Here is a 13,094-nt window from a genome sequence, read left to right on the forward strand (position 1 = left end):
CAAAAAGTTTGAAATGATCGCGCTTTAGTTTCGATTTTTCATTCTTTAATTTAATTTGAATCTTTATTTCTCCACATGTTCAATATTTACAAAAGTCTATAAAAATAAACTGTAGACAAACAATAGTCGCTATAAATAAGATTCGAACAAGTGCCATGCGCTGTCCCTACCAATACAAACGGTAAGCTTTATTGTCTGAGTTACTGTTAACACATTCCTTATGCTATTAACGTCTGGAATAGATTTGGACATATCAATGTTTACTTGTCCCACTTTTAGTGATATAAGAATTTAATGCGCGGTTGGAAGTTTCCCATACCTTCTTAAGTTCTTACGGAAATAGTATGAATAATTGAGAACCATTAAATGTGAAACTGCCCTCCCTATAATGCACGTTTAACGAAGTACTTTGAAACATTGACCTCTTATAAATTATCAAAATCTCAGCTACCTCTCGCCCACGCCCAGTATTCGAGTTCGTTGGTTTTTTTGACTTCTTATTTTTTCATTCGCACATTCAATTAATGCTGTCTATCAGAGACTGTCAGTATCTACGATTTGAATACAGGTTTGAATGAACGCTACGTAGCATATTCATCGGTAGTAACAATCATAAGTGGCAATTCATCACAAATGGATCCAACCTTGGCGACTTCTTGATCTCGTTCCTACGCGGTGTCGTGTGTCTAAGATATATTAGTTAAAGCGTCGCAGAGGGAACGAAAATTAATTTATTGGTGTCGTCCTCAATTGCAGTCATTTACATGGCACCTATTAGCTAAATAACTAGGAGGAACCCACGTAGATTGATCTGTCTGCACTGCGCATCATCAATTCAAGCAGACAAAGAGTAGCAATCAAATCGAGTGTTGTGTAAACTGAGCGCCAGAGCTCAATTTTGAAATCGTGTGTTTTTTGTAGATTAATATCACTTTGTAGTTCCTTCTCAATTAGTTCAGCTTAAAACTTAATTTTGCTACTGAAGTTTTCTTCGCCTATTTCTGTCCATTTCGCTATAATCTCATAATCGTGTCAGGATTGGTCTCGGTTGCGGTAAAGGCAAATGGTGCGCCGGCGCAGGGCCCGCGGGTCGTCGACCGGCCGCTTCGCCTCCTGCGTTTTCAACTTACTCCCCCCTCTCGTTGCTATACCTCCCTCGGTCCAGACTCCAGACCAATGCATCGCGTGGCAACGCGAATTTTACGCGGAAACCAGTTTACCAGTCCGGGTAGCGACAATCTTCACCCGCCACTGTCGCGCTGTGATTTACCTATAGTTGTTTTATTTTTGTAAGATTATCCACAGTCACGATTATTTAGCACCTTGGTTGCGAGCATATTTACAACATGAAAAACGGACACGCTATCGGCGTGATAAAGGCATTCGATCAGTTACTACCTATTGTTGTACAAAAAAATTATATTTTTGAAGAATGTACTTTTCCATCAATCCTTAAGACTCAAGGTTTCTTAGAGTATCCGGCGTTTATACATAAATGAAAACGCTTGTTTGTGTTGACTGATAATAAGTTGGATATCAGAGTGGAAACGTATTACATATTCCACGATTCACGAAAAACATGCGCGGGCGCACGATCCTCGTCGTTCCTAAACAAATATCTTTGTATGATTTATACACCTCTATGTAGATAAACTTAATCGTGACTCCTCAGCCTTATTACGAGAACTTAATAATGATTTTATATTTACTATTTCCGAAATGTTTTCTGTTTCAGTAATAAGAAATTTACTATTGCCACCGTATTAGCACAGAGGAAAGAAACTCTTTACTCTGTGGTATTAATTAGTGCGCAAAACTGTCTCTACTATGTCATTAATCTCTCACCATATGACCATAAGTATGCAAAGTGGCTGTGTAGGTACCTACTAGTACTATATCAGTAATCCTACAACATAAATGATTATATTTCCATAAAGATTATCGTGACTAAGTTACCATCGTCCTCATCATCAAGTTATCTGGTAGTTAACTGTTCTTCTCGCAACTGATCGTTCACATATTAGTATTACGTTTCGGATGCCGATAAAGTAGCTTAATGATACCGTCTGTTATTAAGGCGTGCGTTCACAGCTGCCTGGCACGCGTCTGCTCTCTAATACTAATTGCGGGAGACGAGCCGCCCGTCCGTACGAACATCGCTCATAATACCAACTCGTTCGTGCCTTCGTGGGAAAGAATCTCCGTATACCCATTTATGCCCGTAATTGGTTTCCGTGTGTGAAAGACCATTGAACGCTTCGGCAGTCTTGACAATGCTATCGACTATCGTATAGATGTTTAGGTATACTTTAAAATTTTGTTAAACGAAATTTTAACACACTTTTTAACGCATCATTTTTTAGAATATCTTCCATACAATTATACTCATTACAATCATATTTTTTAAAAAATTACAAAAATAAAAGAACAGAAACGTTCAATAAAAATATGAGCTCATTCCATGATCATTATTATTAGATGCATAAATAGAATATTTAGATTTGAATTAAATTATACTTGTTTCAGTGATTTTTATTACGTTAATTTCCCCTAGTTTATCATACAACATACTTTAGTATTTGAATAATTCAACAATGAATATAGTTCATTTCGTTTACTTAATTAAATTGACTCATTATTTTATGAAAATAGCCTTCTCATTGTAAGACAGTTGGATTTAATTAAATTTAATAATGATCATTCCATGATTTTAAGCAAATAACTCAAGTACACTATATACCCCTGTAATAATTTTATTGTGTACCCCTGTAATAGTATTAATGTGTTAATTTTATTATGTCACGAAAATTACACGATATTTTCGAAATTCCAACTTCTTATGAGAGGCGGTTACGTGGCTTCGATCTTTGTGCTTTTTCAAGTTTTTATTGAAAGCGTTACCAAAGAGAAACATTGTTGTTTATTTAAAAAGAAGTACCTAATATTGTAGGTGAATGGTGGATTGTCTGCAATCTACGTGATCTCAGTACGCGGCAGCGGACGACGACGTCTCGTGATGTCCGACATAATTAACTCCATTGACTATTGCATCGTTCCACGTTGTTCGCCTTGCTAGAAATTATAGCGAAACACGTGAACCGAAAAGAATGGCGAAACGCCGAGCATTCCGTAGAAACAAACAGTGCTAATTTTTAAAGACTTTATCAACGCTACTTATCTATCTTCTATATATATATAAATGAATACCGAAATGTATATACGCGTATAACTTTCGAACAATGGCACTAAATTGGATAATTCTTTTTTTGTTTTGTTTGTAATTGTCAGGACAAGGTTTGTGTGGTATATTTTTTTATTTGCAAAATCCACGGGAACAGAAAGTTCCCGCGGGACGGAGACGAAGTCGTGGGCTACAGCTAATCAATAAATAAAAAAGAAAAACAAAGAAAAATTAGTATTTGAGACGACTATTCCCCCAATTTACTTCATATCATGCATAATGATATGTCAGCCAATGTTTTCTATGAACTACGATGTAGGTATGCAGAGTAGGCACTGTAAAATAAATAAACAATTATTATTTACTAGCGACCCGCCCCGGCTTCGCACGGGTAGCTTATTACAATTTTCGTAGGGATCTCTAAATTTTTTTAAATAAAAGATAGCCAGCTCTATGTCACTCAGGAATAATGTAGCTATCTAGTGGTGAAAGAATTTTGATAATCGGTTCATTAGTTCCAGAGATTACCCCCTACAAACAAACTTACAAACTTTACTTCTTAGTAATATTAGTATAGATATAATTTTTAATTTTCGGTTTTGAAATGGCCTTTTCCAGGGAAAATTACCTAACCAAGAAATGCTTATTCAGCGTAGAAATTGAAAATTGGTTTTAAAATATTTTAAGCGGAGGAAGGGTAGGTACCTACATACGCATTTTGAAAAGATACCATTACTTATGAGATTTAGTTAATAATCAAGTTATTAAAGCTATTAAACGATTCATTATAGTCAATGTATTATTACAGGCTTATAATAAGTATTATAGGCTTATGTAAAGATGTTATCATGATAACAAATGATAGTTACGTAGCTTGATAGACGGTCCTTAGTTTTTAGTTATTTAAAAATAAAAATACCTCACAAATAAAAAGATCTCACACGAACGGTTCCGTACCATCGTACATCGCTTTATATTTTTATTTTTTGGGATGTAACCACAAATTCATGGTTTTGGGATTTTTCTCTTTACTTGTGCTGCAAGACCTACCTACCTGCCAAATTTTATGGTTCTAGGTCAACGGTAAGTACCCTATAGGTTTCTTGACAGATAGACAGATAGACAACAAAGTGATCCTATAAGGGTTTCTTTTTCCTTTTGTGGTACGGAACCCTAAAAATACAAAACCTAAAGAACGTGTTGTTTTATCATACCTACCTATGTATGTATAGTTAAAATTATTTAAATAATATAGGCACTACGTAATTTTCAGAGAATGGGTGTGGAAAAGATAAATCCAGATGGGCTTCCCTACCAGTTATCGCATCCGTCGTCCTTCGCCATGATACGGGCTTTCGAGATATCTCGTATAAACATACGGATATTGGCTTCGAAACCTAGATTGCGGTTCCATTATACCTAAGTCTTGGGTTTCTTGTGGCATGTACAAAGCTGATGAGTTATTGCGTGTGATACATTTCAATCGTATAGAGTATCACACTGTGATAGGGTTCCTTTTACCTTTTTAGGGTTCCGTACTCGAAGGGTACTAACGGGACCCTATTACTAAGCGTCTGCTGTCCGTCGGTCTGTCTTTGTGTCAGCTGACCTCATGAACCGTAATATGTTGAATTGAAATTTTCATTGCTGCTATAACAATAAATAAAAAAGTCAAAATGACCGCTACATAGGTGAGTTAAAATAATTATTAGTAGGTACATAATCTTATACGATGTACGGAACCCTTCATATGCGAGTCCGACTCGCACTTGATCGTTTAAATTTAGGTCAAGCTTTTTGTCGTATTATTGTGGACTGATTATATAGTTAGGACCCAAAGTTGGAGCAGACATATTCTGATGCGCAGTTCGTCTCAACAACCAACAAAGAAATAAGCTGACAAACTTTTAAGTAGGTCTAATATATAATTTCATAATAATACAGATGTGTGTTTCTTACACTCGGCTATTCCCCTTCTTATTTGCAACCAAGAGCTTTGTGCTAGTAATGGATATGATAATAGTCCAAAAGGTGAAAAAAGTGATTACACCCCGCCCTTCTTGAATGTTATAATCGATATATCAAAGGGAAAATTCACTGCAAGTATTGCAAAGTGCCTTTGTTCCATACGGGACAGCAGTCATCTCCTAGAGTTCAAATACCTTTCTTTGTCTTAACTATCAAAACTTACGGCTATTTTAAATGTATAGTAACGATCTTTTCTGATCTAAATAATTATGATGACTTTGCCTACATACTCTTGTCTACTAGTTACTTAGTAGATATACATATATATTTTTTAACGATTTTAAGCTTATTTCGTGGTTTAATGACATATTTTAATGTATATAGCGGGTACATACCAAGATTAATTTTTGTTTTTTATTGTCGATATTTCAACCAAATTGCCCGTCGTGACCACGACCTGCACGGGTATTGAGATGAAATATCGACAAATAAAAACAAAAATTAGTCGTGGTATGTACCCGTTATATATACATTAAAATGTATATTTTTCTTTTATAATATAAGCTGGCTTAATGTCAATGGTATAATTATTATCTGTGAGATGTCCCGTTATACAAAAGCCAAAGGTCATAGTTGCGCATGAGTTGATCAAAACATCGGTCGCATATTGAAAAACTTGTACGACTAATTGTAATTACTTTAACGAGTAACTACTGAATAGTGCGTACGCGATATATCAGTTTCGAACTACGAGTATCTATGTGATTCATTTTGTGAACAAAGAGCTGACTCGACGTATTCTATAGAATGTAATACATGACACGATTCGTAAGGATCGAGATTTTATGTCGTTCCGAAATAAGTAACAGACCATAAAATTAGGTAAATCCGTACTAACATTATGAATGCGAAAGTGTGTATGTTTACCTGTTAGCTTCTGACGGCCCATCCATTGAGCCTATTTTGATGAAATTTAGTACTTAGAGATAGCTTGCATCTCGGGGAAGCACATAAGCTACGTGTTGTCCCCTGTTGTCGCTTAATACCAAAGAGTTCCCACGGTATTTTGAGAAATCTAAAGTAGCGGGCATCGTCTGTTTGGTACAAAGATAGTACCACACCACATCCCAAAGACGGATACAGGGTACTTTTTACACCAGAAAATCAAAGAGTAGACTTTAAATTTAGAATTTAACAGAATTTAACGCGCCTGTTTGCTTTTAAGTAGGATAAAACACGAATACCAATAGATATGATTGTAGTAGGTATTGTAGATTTTTGCTGACGAAATAAGTAAAAACTTTTAGATGATGAATAAACTAATAAGTAAACATAACAGTAAAGCCATGCTAATAAACGTAGGATTGACTTTCGGCCATGGCTCCGTATTCTTCACACGTGCAGCCTACAAAACTTACATTAGGTATGTTTAAAAAAAAAAATCGTTTCAGAATCATCCATAATTAGAAATGACGTAAAACATGTATTAACTATTTAGTAATTAGTGTCAACCATATCGTTGCATTTAATTTCTTGGAAGAATCAACAGCCTTTCGATTTTACGTAATCGTCGTTACAAGAAATGGTCGAGTTTGTTGATCAGCTATTAATATCAATAATAACCGGTTTTGAAATAGGTAATCGATATTGAGAATTATTAAAATTTGGACAATTAGGTACTTAACAGGTTTTATTGTAAAAAGTAATAAACAAAACGATCTTTAAATTATTGCTTTTCATTTAAAATTAATAACGTTACAAACGTACAATAAAACAAAGTTACAGTGTAGAACTTGTATCTATATCCCATTAGACTTAATATTATGTACTGCAATTCTTTTAAAATAAGGATTCTTACCTGATCATAAATATCTAGCTAGATCTTCAGTAGTCAAAACAGCCTAAAATTGTGCTAAAATTGAGTCCATAGTTCGTAGTTTTTATCAAAAACTGTACAATTACAGTAAAGTTTTCAACATATTTTATTCAGTTTTTAGCTGTTTTTAATTTCATGCAATTGCACCATTTTATTCGCCAGCCCCTATCTTTTCTTTGTCAGCTGGTGAAGCAGGGTTTTCTGTCAATAATCAAGAGGATTGTCATGTCTAATAAATAGATGTTCATGTAGTGTACGGGTTATCGTGCTTTCGGGATCGCTATGCAGGTGGCGCGCACTATCCGTGACAAGAATCCCTTGTTTGTGACCTGTTTAAGATATGCTCATTGCCCGTGCGATGAACTACATTCTGAATGTATCACTTATTCATATTTGTTTAGATAAGGATTTTTCTTACCGACTTATTTACCCTGTTTACTGTTCACGTTCAGCTTAAAACATATATATGAAAACTATAAGCTTTCGCCCCGAATGTTCATGTTCAGTAGGTAAATAATATTTTGAATTGGAATTTCAAATATTTAGTTGAGAATATTTTTTAAGAAATATTTCCTTAAAGTTTTCATATAAATTATCATCTCTGAAAAATCTTATTTGCAAAGTTTCAAATTTAAAAATAGTTTTGCAAAGGTAGCACAAGAGTATTATGTTGCAGACTACAGAGTTCAAAATACTAAAAAGCTTCATCAGTTTGTAGTTATTCATTTATTTTTATAAATTCATATTTGATGGCTTTGATGAGATATTATACTAAAAAACTTCATCAGTTTGTACTTATTCATTTATTTTTATAAATTCATATTTGATGGCTTTGATGAGATATTGTCTCTAATAGCTGAATTTTTAATACCGAGAAATTAATCTAGGCTTACCGATAATAAATTCATAGCTAAGCTCTTAAAATAATAAAGAGAGTCATAAAAGTCACTCAGCCTACAATTTAGTATTTAGTATGGGAAAGGCTGTCTAAAAACATCACATTGTTTTCTGGTCGCGTCTTGCGTATTGTAATTTGTTATTTAAATAAGTTTCGGGAATTCGTAATTTTCACTCGGAGTGAATTTGAATAGATAGCGTTTAATAACAAAGAACCCAAAGCAGGTTCTTTATGAAAAAGATACATGAACTTGAACGTGGGAACTGAAACATATGGTTTTTATAATTTATTATTGAGTGGTACCTACTGCTGACTAGATAAAGATTTTAACGTAATAGCGGAGCACCCAATCTCATCGCAAGACCCTCTTTCAAATCTTACGATGCAATTAGACGGTGAAATAGAAATAGTAATAAATATGTATAATATATTAAAATATGAATCGTCAAGTAAATCTACAACTGGTTTGGAAATTTTATTGTACTTTTTACCAGCGAGGTTGCTTTTTTCAAAACATCAATTTACTGAATTATTTAATAATTTAAAGATATGAATTGTTTTTAGCAAAGCATGATAAATAATCACCAGCTATTGTACTACTTATATCACCAATGAAAGTTGAATTATGGTGCTATATCGATCCGACATCGAAATAAACAATAATTACGTATATAATTTCGCCATTAGTCTTAAGGATACTAGAAGATTGTTTCAGATTTTGTTCAAAGTCACGACTGATACAGATCGTAATTGTTTAATGTCTATATTAGTCCAGTCCCACTCTATACCCATGTGTACTGACATTGAAGAAATCTGTAGAAAAACTATTAACAAGGCAACGATTTTTGTACTTACTTTTGTACAATAGTTTTTTTTATCATTCCGAATGCGTTATTTTAACTTCGAGTTACATGTATCCGGGTTAGTTAATCGGTACTAAAATACGTTGGTGCTACATCGTTCTTTTAATTTGGCCTTTTGTCTTCTATTATTCTGTAGTAGATTAAAAAATCAAATCCGATTAAGTTAAAGATGATTATCAATCGTTAGATAACCTAACTGAGGAATTTTAACAGATTTCTTATTGGTACGAAAAATTCAGAAATGTCATATTTATTGCTCAGTTGAAGAAAAATTGCCCCGAAGAAGAATGACCAATACAGTATTAGGAAACTAAATAAAATATCGAAGAATTACCTGCTTATTGATAAATGACTGTGCTTTAGTAGGACACGATAATTTTATCATAATATAAACATCATTGCATTAAAAAAAATGCGTAGACAAGGAAGGTCAAGCATAAAATTGTAACAAAGGTCACAGGGAAGTGGGCATTATGTACTTAGGAACTTACTATTAAACCTGCAATAAGTGGGCATAGTTAATAGAGGATACTGAGGATAGGTACTAAGGTTCGAAACAGGATATTGCGGAGACTCCCTTGCTCACAAGAACACAAGATTAAAGTTAAAATTCTAAACTACTTTAATGACATTCTTAGTTATTGTCCTTCTTCTGAATAAATAATTAAGCAAGTTTTTTACTTACTTATCTATAATGAGTTAATTAGTAATTTATAATTTAAAATGATGTTGAATAAGGTACCTACTTACCAATTAGATTATTAGACTATTGTTGTGAATTATGATTGATTCATATATATTTACTATTCTTAATATATTATGTGATATAATATTCTAGAAATGCATATTAATATCCAGGAATATTTATTACAACGTTTCGTTGTCTAGTGACTAGTTTATTCACGATCACGAATTTCTCGGTAAAGGCCCAAAGGGGCGCAGCGTCTCATCCCCGTCCTACAGGTAAATGAGTGCAACCGCTACCTGTGGGAGACTTAACACCTCGTAACTTGTTTGATTCATAACCTGTATACTATAGTCATCTTCATCTGTCATGTTCTAACCAGCCGCCCTCACAAGAAAGCGGGGCAAATAAAAAGCCTCGATGACTGTGCACGAAGCTTTTGTTCCTGCACATGCTCATATGTATGCCGTCAAACTGCATTCCTCCGTCGTCGATAGCCGCTAAGCGTGTCTCAATACATTCTGAGCTTTTGTAACATAGCTTACCTTTTTAAAAAGTAACTGTTATTTTAACCCGCTGAGATTTCCTAAAACGCGCACTTCTTTTCGTATCACAACACAACAAACACAGCAGTGCGGGCGACTACACGTAGTCACGTCAGCTTTACGTCATATTATTCGGGATACGTTAGGTTAGTGAAGCTAAATTATTGGAGTAAAACGAGTGGCAAAAGCGGCCGCCACGCTGCACACCAGCTGCTCGTGGCTCGGGAACGCGAACTGGAAAGCGCACTCGGTCGGCTCGAGCGTCGACTCGCGCCTGTATCACTATTCACTACTAAACGGCAGCGTGTGCGCACCGACTGCTGTCTCTTTCACTCTGAGGCCTGAAACGGTACCCATGTCGGCCGTCTCTCTTCCCCCAAACCTGAGTGCACAGTAGTCGGTCTCGAGAATCCATCGGGGAACGAGTTCTGTCCATCTTGACTTCTTGCGTTTTCTCCGTGTCGGATGCTTCGAAGTTTTGTACGCCAATTTAAAGCGGTTATGAATAAGTATGATTACTGATTGCAACGGGTGAAAAATGCTCGCGGCTTTTAATTAATACATTGATCACTCCTATTATAATGTCAGACTGTGAAATATTAATTCTATTCTTCTTCTTTGTTTATTCACACCTACTTCATCCTTAAAAAATCAACTCTCGTGAATACGGCTATTCTTTGACATGTGATATATCAAACCCCTAATTGGCCAGTCCATAAACTTTTATGCCTATTGATCGGGAGGATAACTTAAACGGTATTGTACCGCTACTTAGGTACCTATTAGTAGATTATTAGATAAAAATAAATTTATTAACTAAACGAGTTCAATAACCACTCACGTGCTAAATCTTTAAATAATTACATTTTAAATTATTATTTTAATTAAATTATCGATCTATTTTAAGGGGTTCCGAATCTCTAGCGAAAAATAGGAAACCTTATAGGATCACTTCGTTGTCTGTCAGTCTGTCAAGACCCTTCAAGGGAATCAAAAACTATAGGTAAGTGCGTTGTGTTGACCTATTGTCATGGGCAGGTAGCAATGTCTTATACCTAGTATTATTTTGTATTCTGAGAGTAAAAGCAAACGAAAAATGTGAAAACCGTAAATTTTCGGTTAGGTACGTCACAAAAACAAGAAAAAGTGTTATTTCTTGTACGATGGTACGGAACCCTTCATGTGCTAGTCCGACTCGCACATGACTGGTTTTTTTTTATTAAATCGTACCCACCTGAGTTATCTATAACTGCTTGGTTATTAATCAGATGTTTTATTGTTAAGAAACCTGTTCTTGGATCACAATAGTTTAATTTAATCACTATACTTTACTACTATTCCCTGTAAATAACTAGTAGGTACCTACATACAACCTTTTACGTGATCTAATTGTAGACTGATATGTGGTAAACATTTTTCTCATTCTAACAATAATTGCTATACCTACCATTTATTACCACACACATCTTAGCTCTCTTAATCAAAAAAATGTGATATCAATTAAACATTATGAATACAAATGTGCATTCTCGCCTTCCGACGATGCGAACAAGCCATCTCAATAATTAATAATAATCTTCTGTCCAGAGAGGTCTTGTCTGGACTTGAGGTCAGCTGCACTGTCATTGGCTAGGCATTTCGACCGCTCTACCTGTGTTCAGAATGTTACTTTTTGTAAAAAATAAAAGTAAATCGCATGGCTCATACTAGTCACGGATCGGTGCCGCATAGCGTCTCACACTATTCTTTTCATATAGAATAAATCAAAGATACCTAGAGATAGATTATACCTACAATGGACAGCGGATACTTATAAGAATTTATATAGAAAGTTGAAAGAATTGGATTTTAAAAGTGCCTACCTATCTATCTTTTTAATATGACTGTATTGTAATCTAAGTAGATCGGATTTTTATAAAAGGACTCACTAACTGATAGGTATATCTGAATCGTAAACTGAAACCGTAACATAAATGTCAGGAGGCTATAATTAGGGTAACCGATTCAGAAAGCAGGTTCTACTGAAAAGAGCTTTTGCCTTTTAATAAAGGTTATTTGATTATTCTCTATCTTAAAATAGGGTCAGGCCCTGTTATAAGATGGATAATAAATATGAGACTATAGTTCATCATCATGATCAACCCATCGCCGGCAGAGCACGGGTCTCCTCTCAGACTGAGAAGAGTTTTGGCCATAGTCTACCACGCTGGCCATGTGCGGATTGGTAGACTTCACACACCTTTGAGAACATTATGGAGAATTCTCAGGCATGCAGGTTTCTTCACGATGTTTTCCTTCACCGGTAAAGCAAGTGATATAATGAGATATGTTGTGGCCGTATGGTAATAATTAAATGCGGCAACGGTGAAAGATGTTTATTGAGAGCCGGCTTATGATCTACTCTCGCTTATGGACTAACAATACTAATAAAGAAATCTTACATACTATTGTCTTAATCGTATTGCTTAACTACCTAACCTACATAATTTTGCATCACCTCTCTTTCAATCCGATGTGCAGGCAACCTAGTTCGATATATTGAGGAGTTGCATTTTTATGTTACTTAAACTGACAATTCGTACATATTACAACTCCTCTGAAAATGTATGCGGTTACCCCTCCCCTTAAAAGAAAAAAATGTTAGACGCTACATCGAATCAGAAGAAAAGATGATGACAATCACAAAAATAAAATCGAATGCTAAATAAAATTAAAATTATGTAAGGAAACATTTTTTTTATCGTTACTTCCTGTGCTCAAGTGCAATTTATCTTATCTCTTACTTCGTATGGGCATACTTTCAACCTTACTTATAACTAGAAAAATCGTAATCTATTAAGTGCAGTCAAGGATTTAACTTCGATCGATTTCACTAATCGACTTAGTTGTCTCAAAAGATTCTTTGACCTATCAAATCGTCGTCATCATAAGTATACAGCTGTCGTATAGCATCGTCGTAAGACGGTAAATATAAGGTTTCTATTCTATAACCCATAATAATACCTATTATTGAGTAAACATCTCAGGTATTTATATTTCCTGGACAGTCAAAATAAACCTCTCCTAGTCTTCATCTAC

At 34.9% G+C, this 13,094-nt stretch overlaps 2 protein-coding genes across 6 annotated transcripts in view; one reads left to right on the top strand and one right to left on the bottom strand.

Annotated features, from left to right (window-relative positions):
- The window catches only part of Inx3 (innexin 3), a 31,879-nt gene extending 21,576 nt beyond the window's left edge, over window positions 1-10,303 (bottom strand). Inside the window, exon 1 of the mRNA XM_034969052.2 lies at window positions 10,017-10,303. The gene's annotated coding sequence lies outside the window, so the exon portion shown is untranslated. The remainder of the gene's footprint in view (window positions 1-10,016) is intronic.
- spg (dedicator of cytokinesis spg) overlaps window positions 1-13,094 on the top strand; it is a 75,769-nt gene that overhangs the window by 28,149 nt on the left and 34,526 nt on the right. The window lies entirely within an intron of this gene.

The sequence above is a fragment of the Maniola hyperantus genome, chromosome 5 (assembly GCF_902806685.2).
Source record: "Maniola hyperantus chromosome 5, iAphHyp1.2, whole genome shotgun sequence".
Lineage (NCBI taxonomy): Eukaryota > Metazoa > Arthropoda > Insecta > Lepidoptera > Nymphalidae > Maniola > Maniola hyperantus.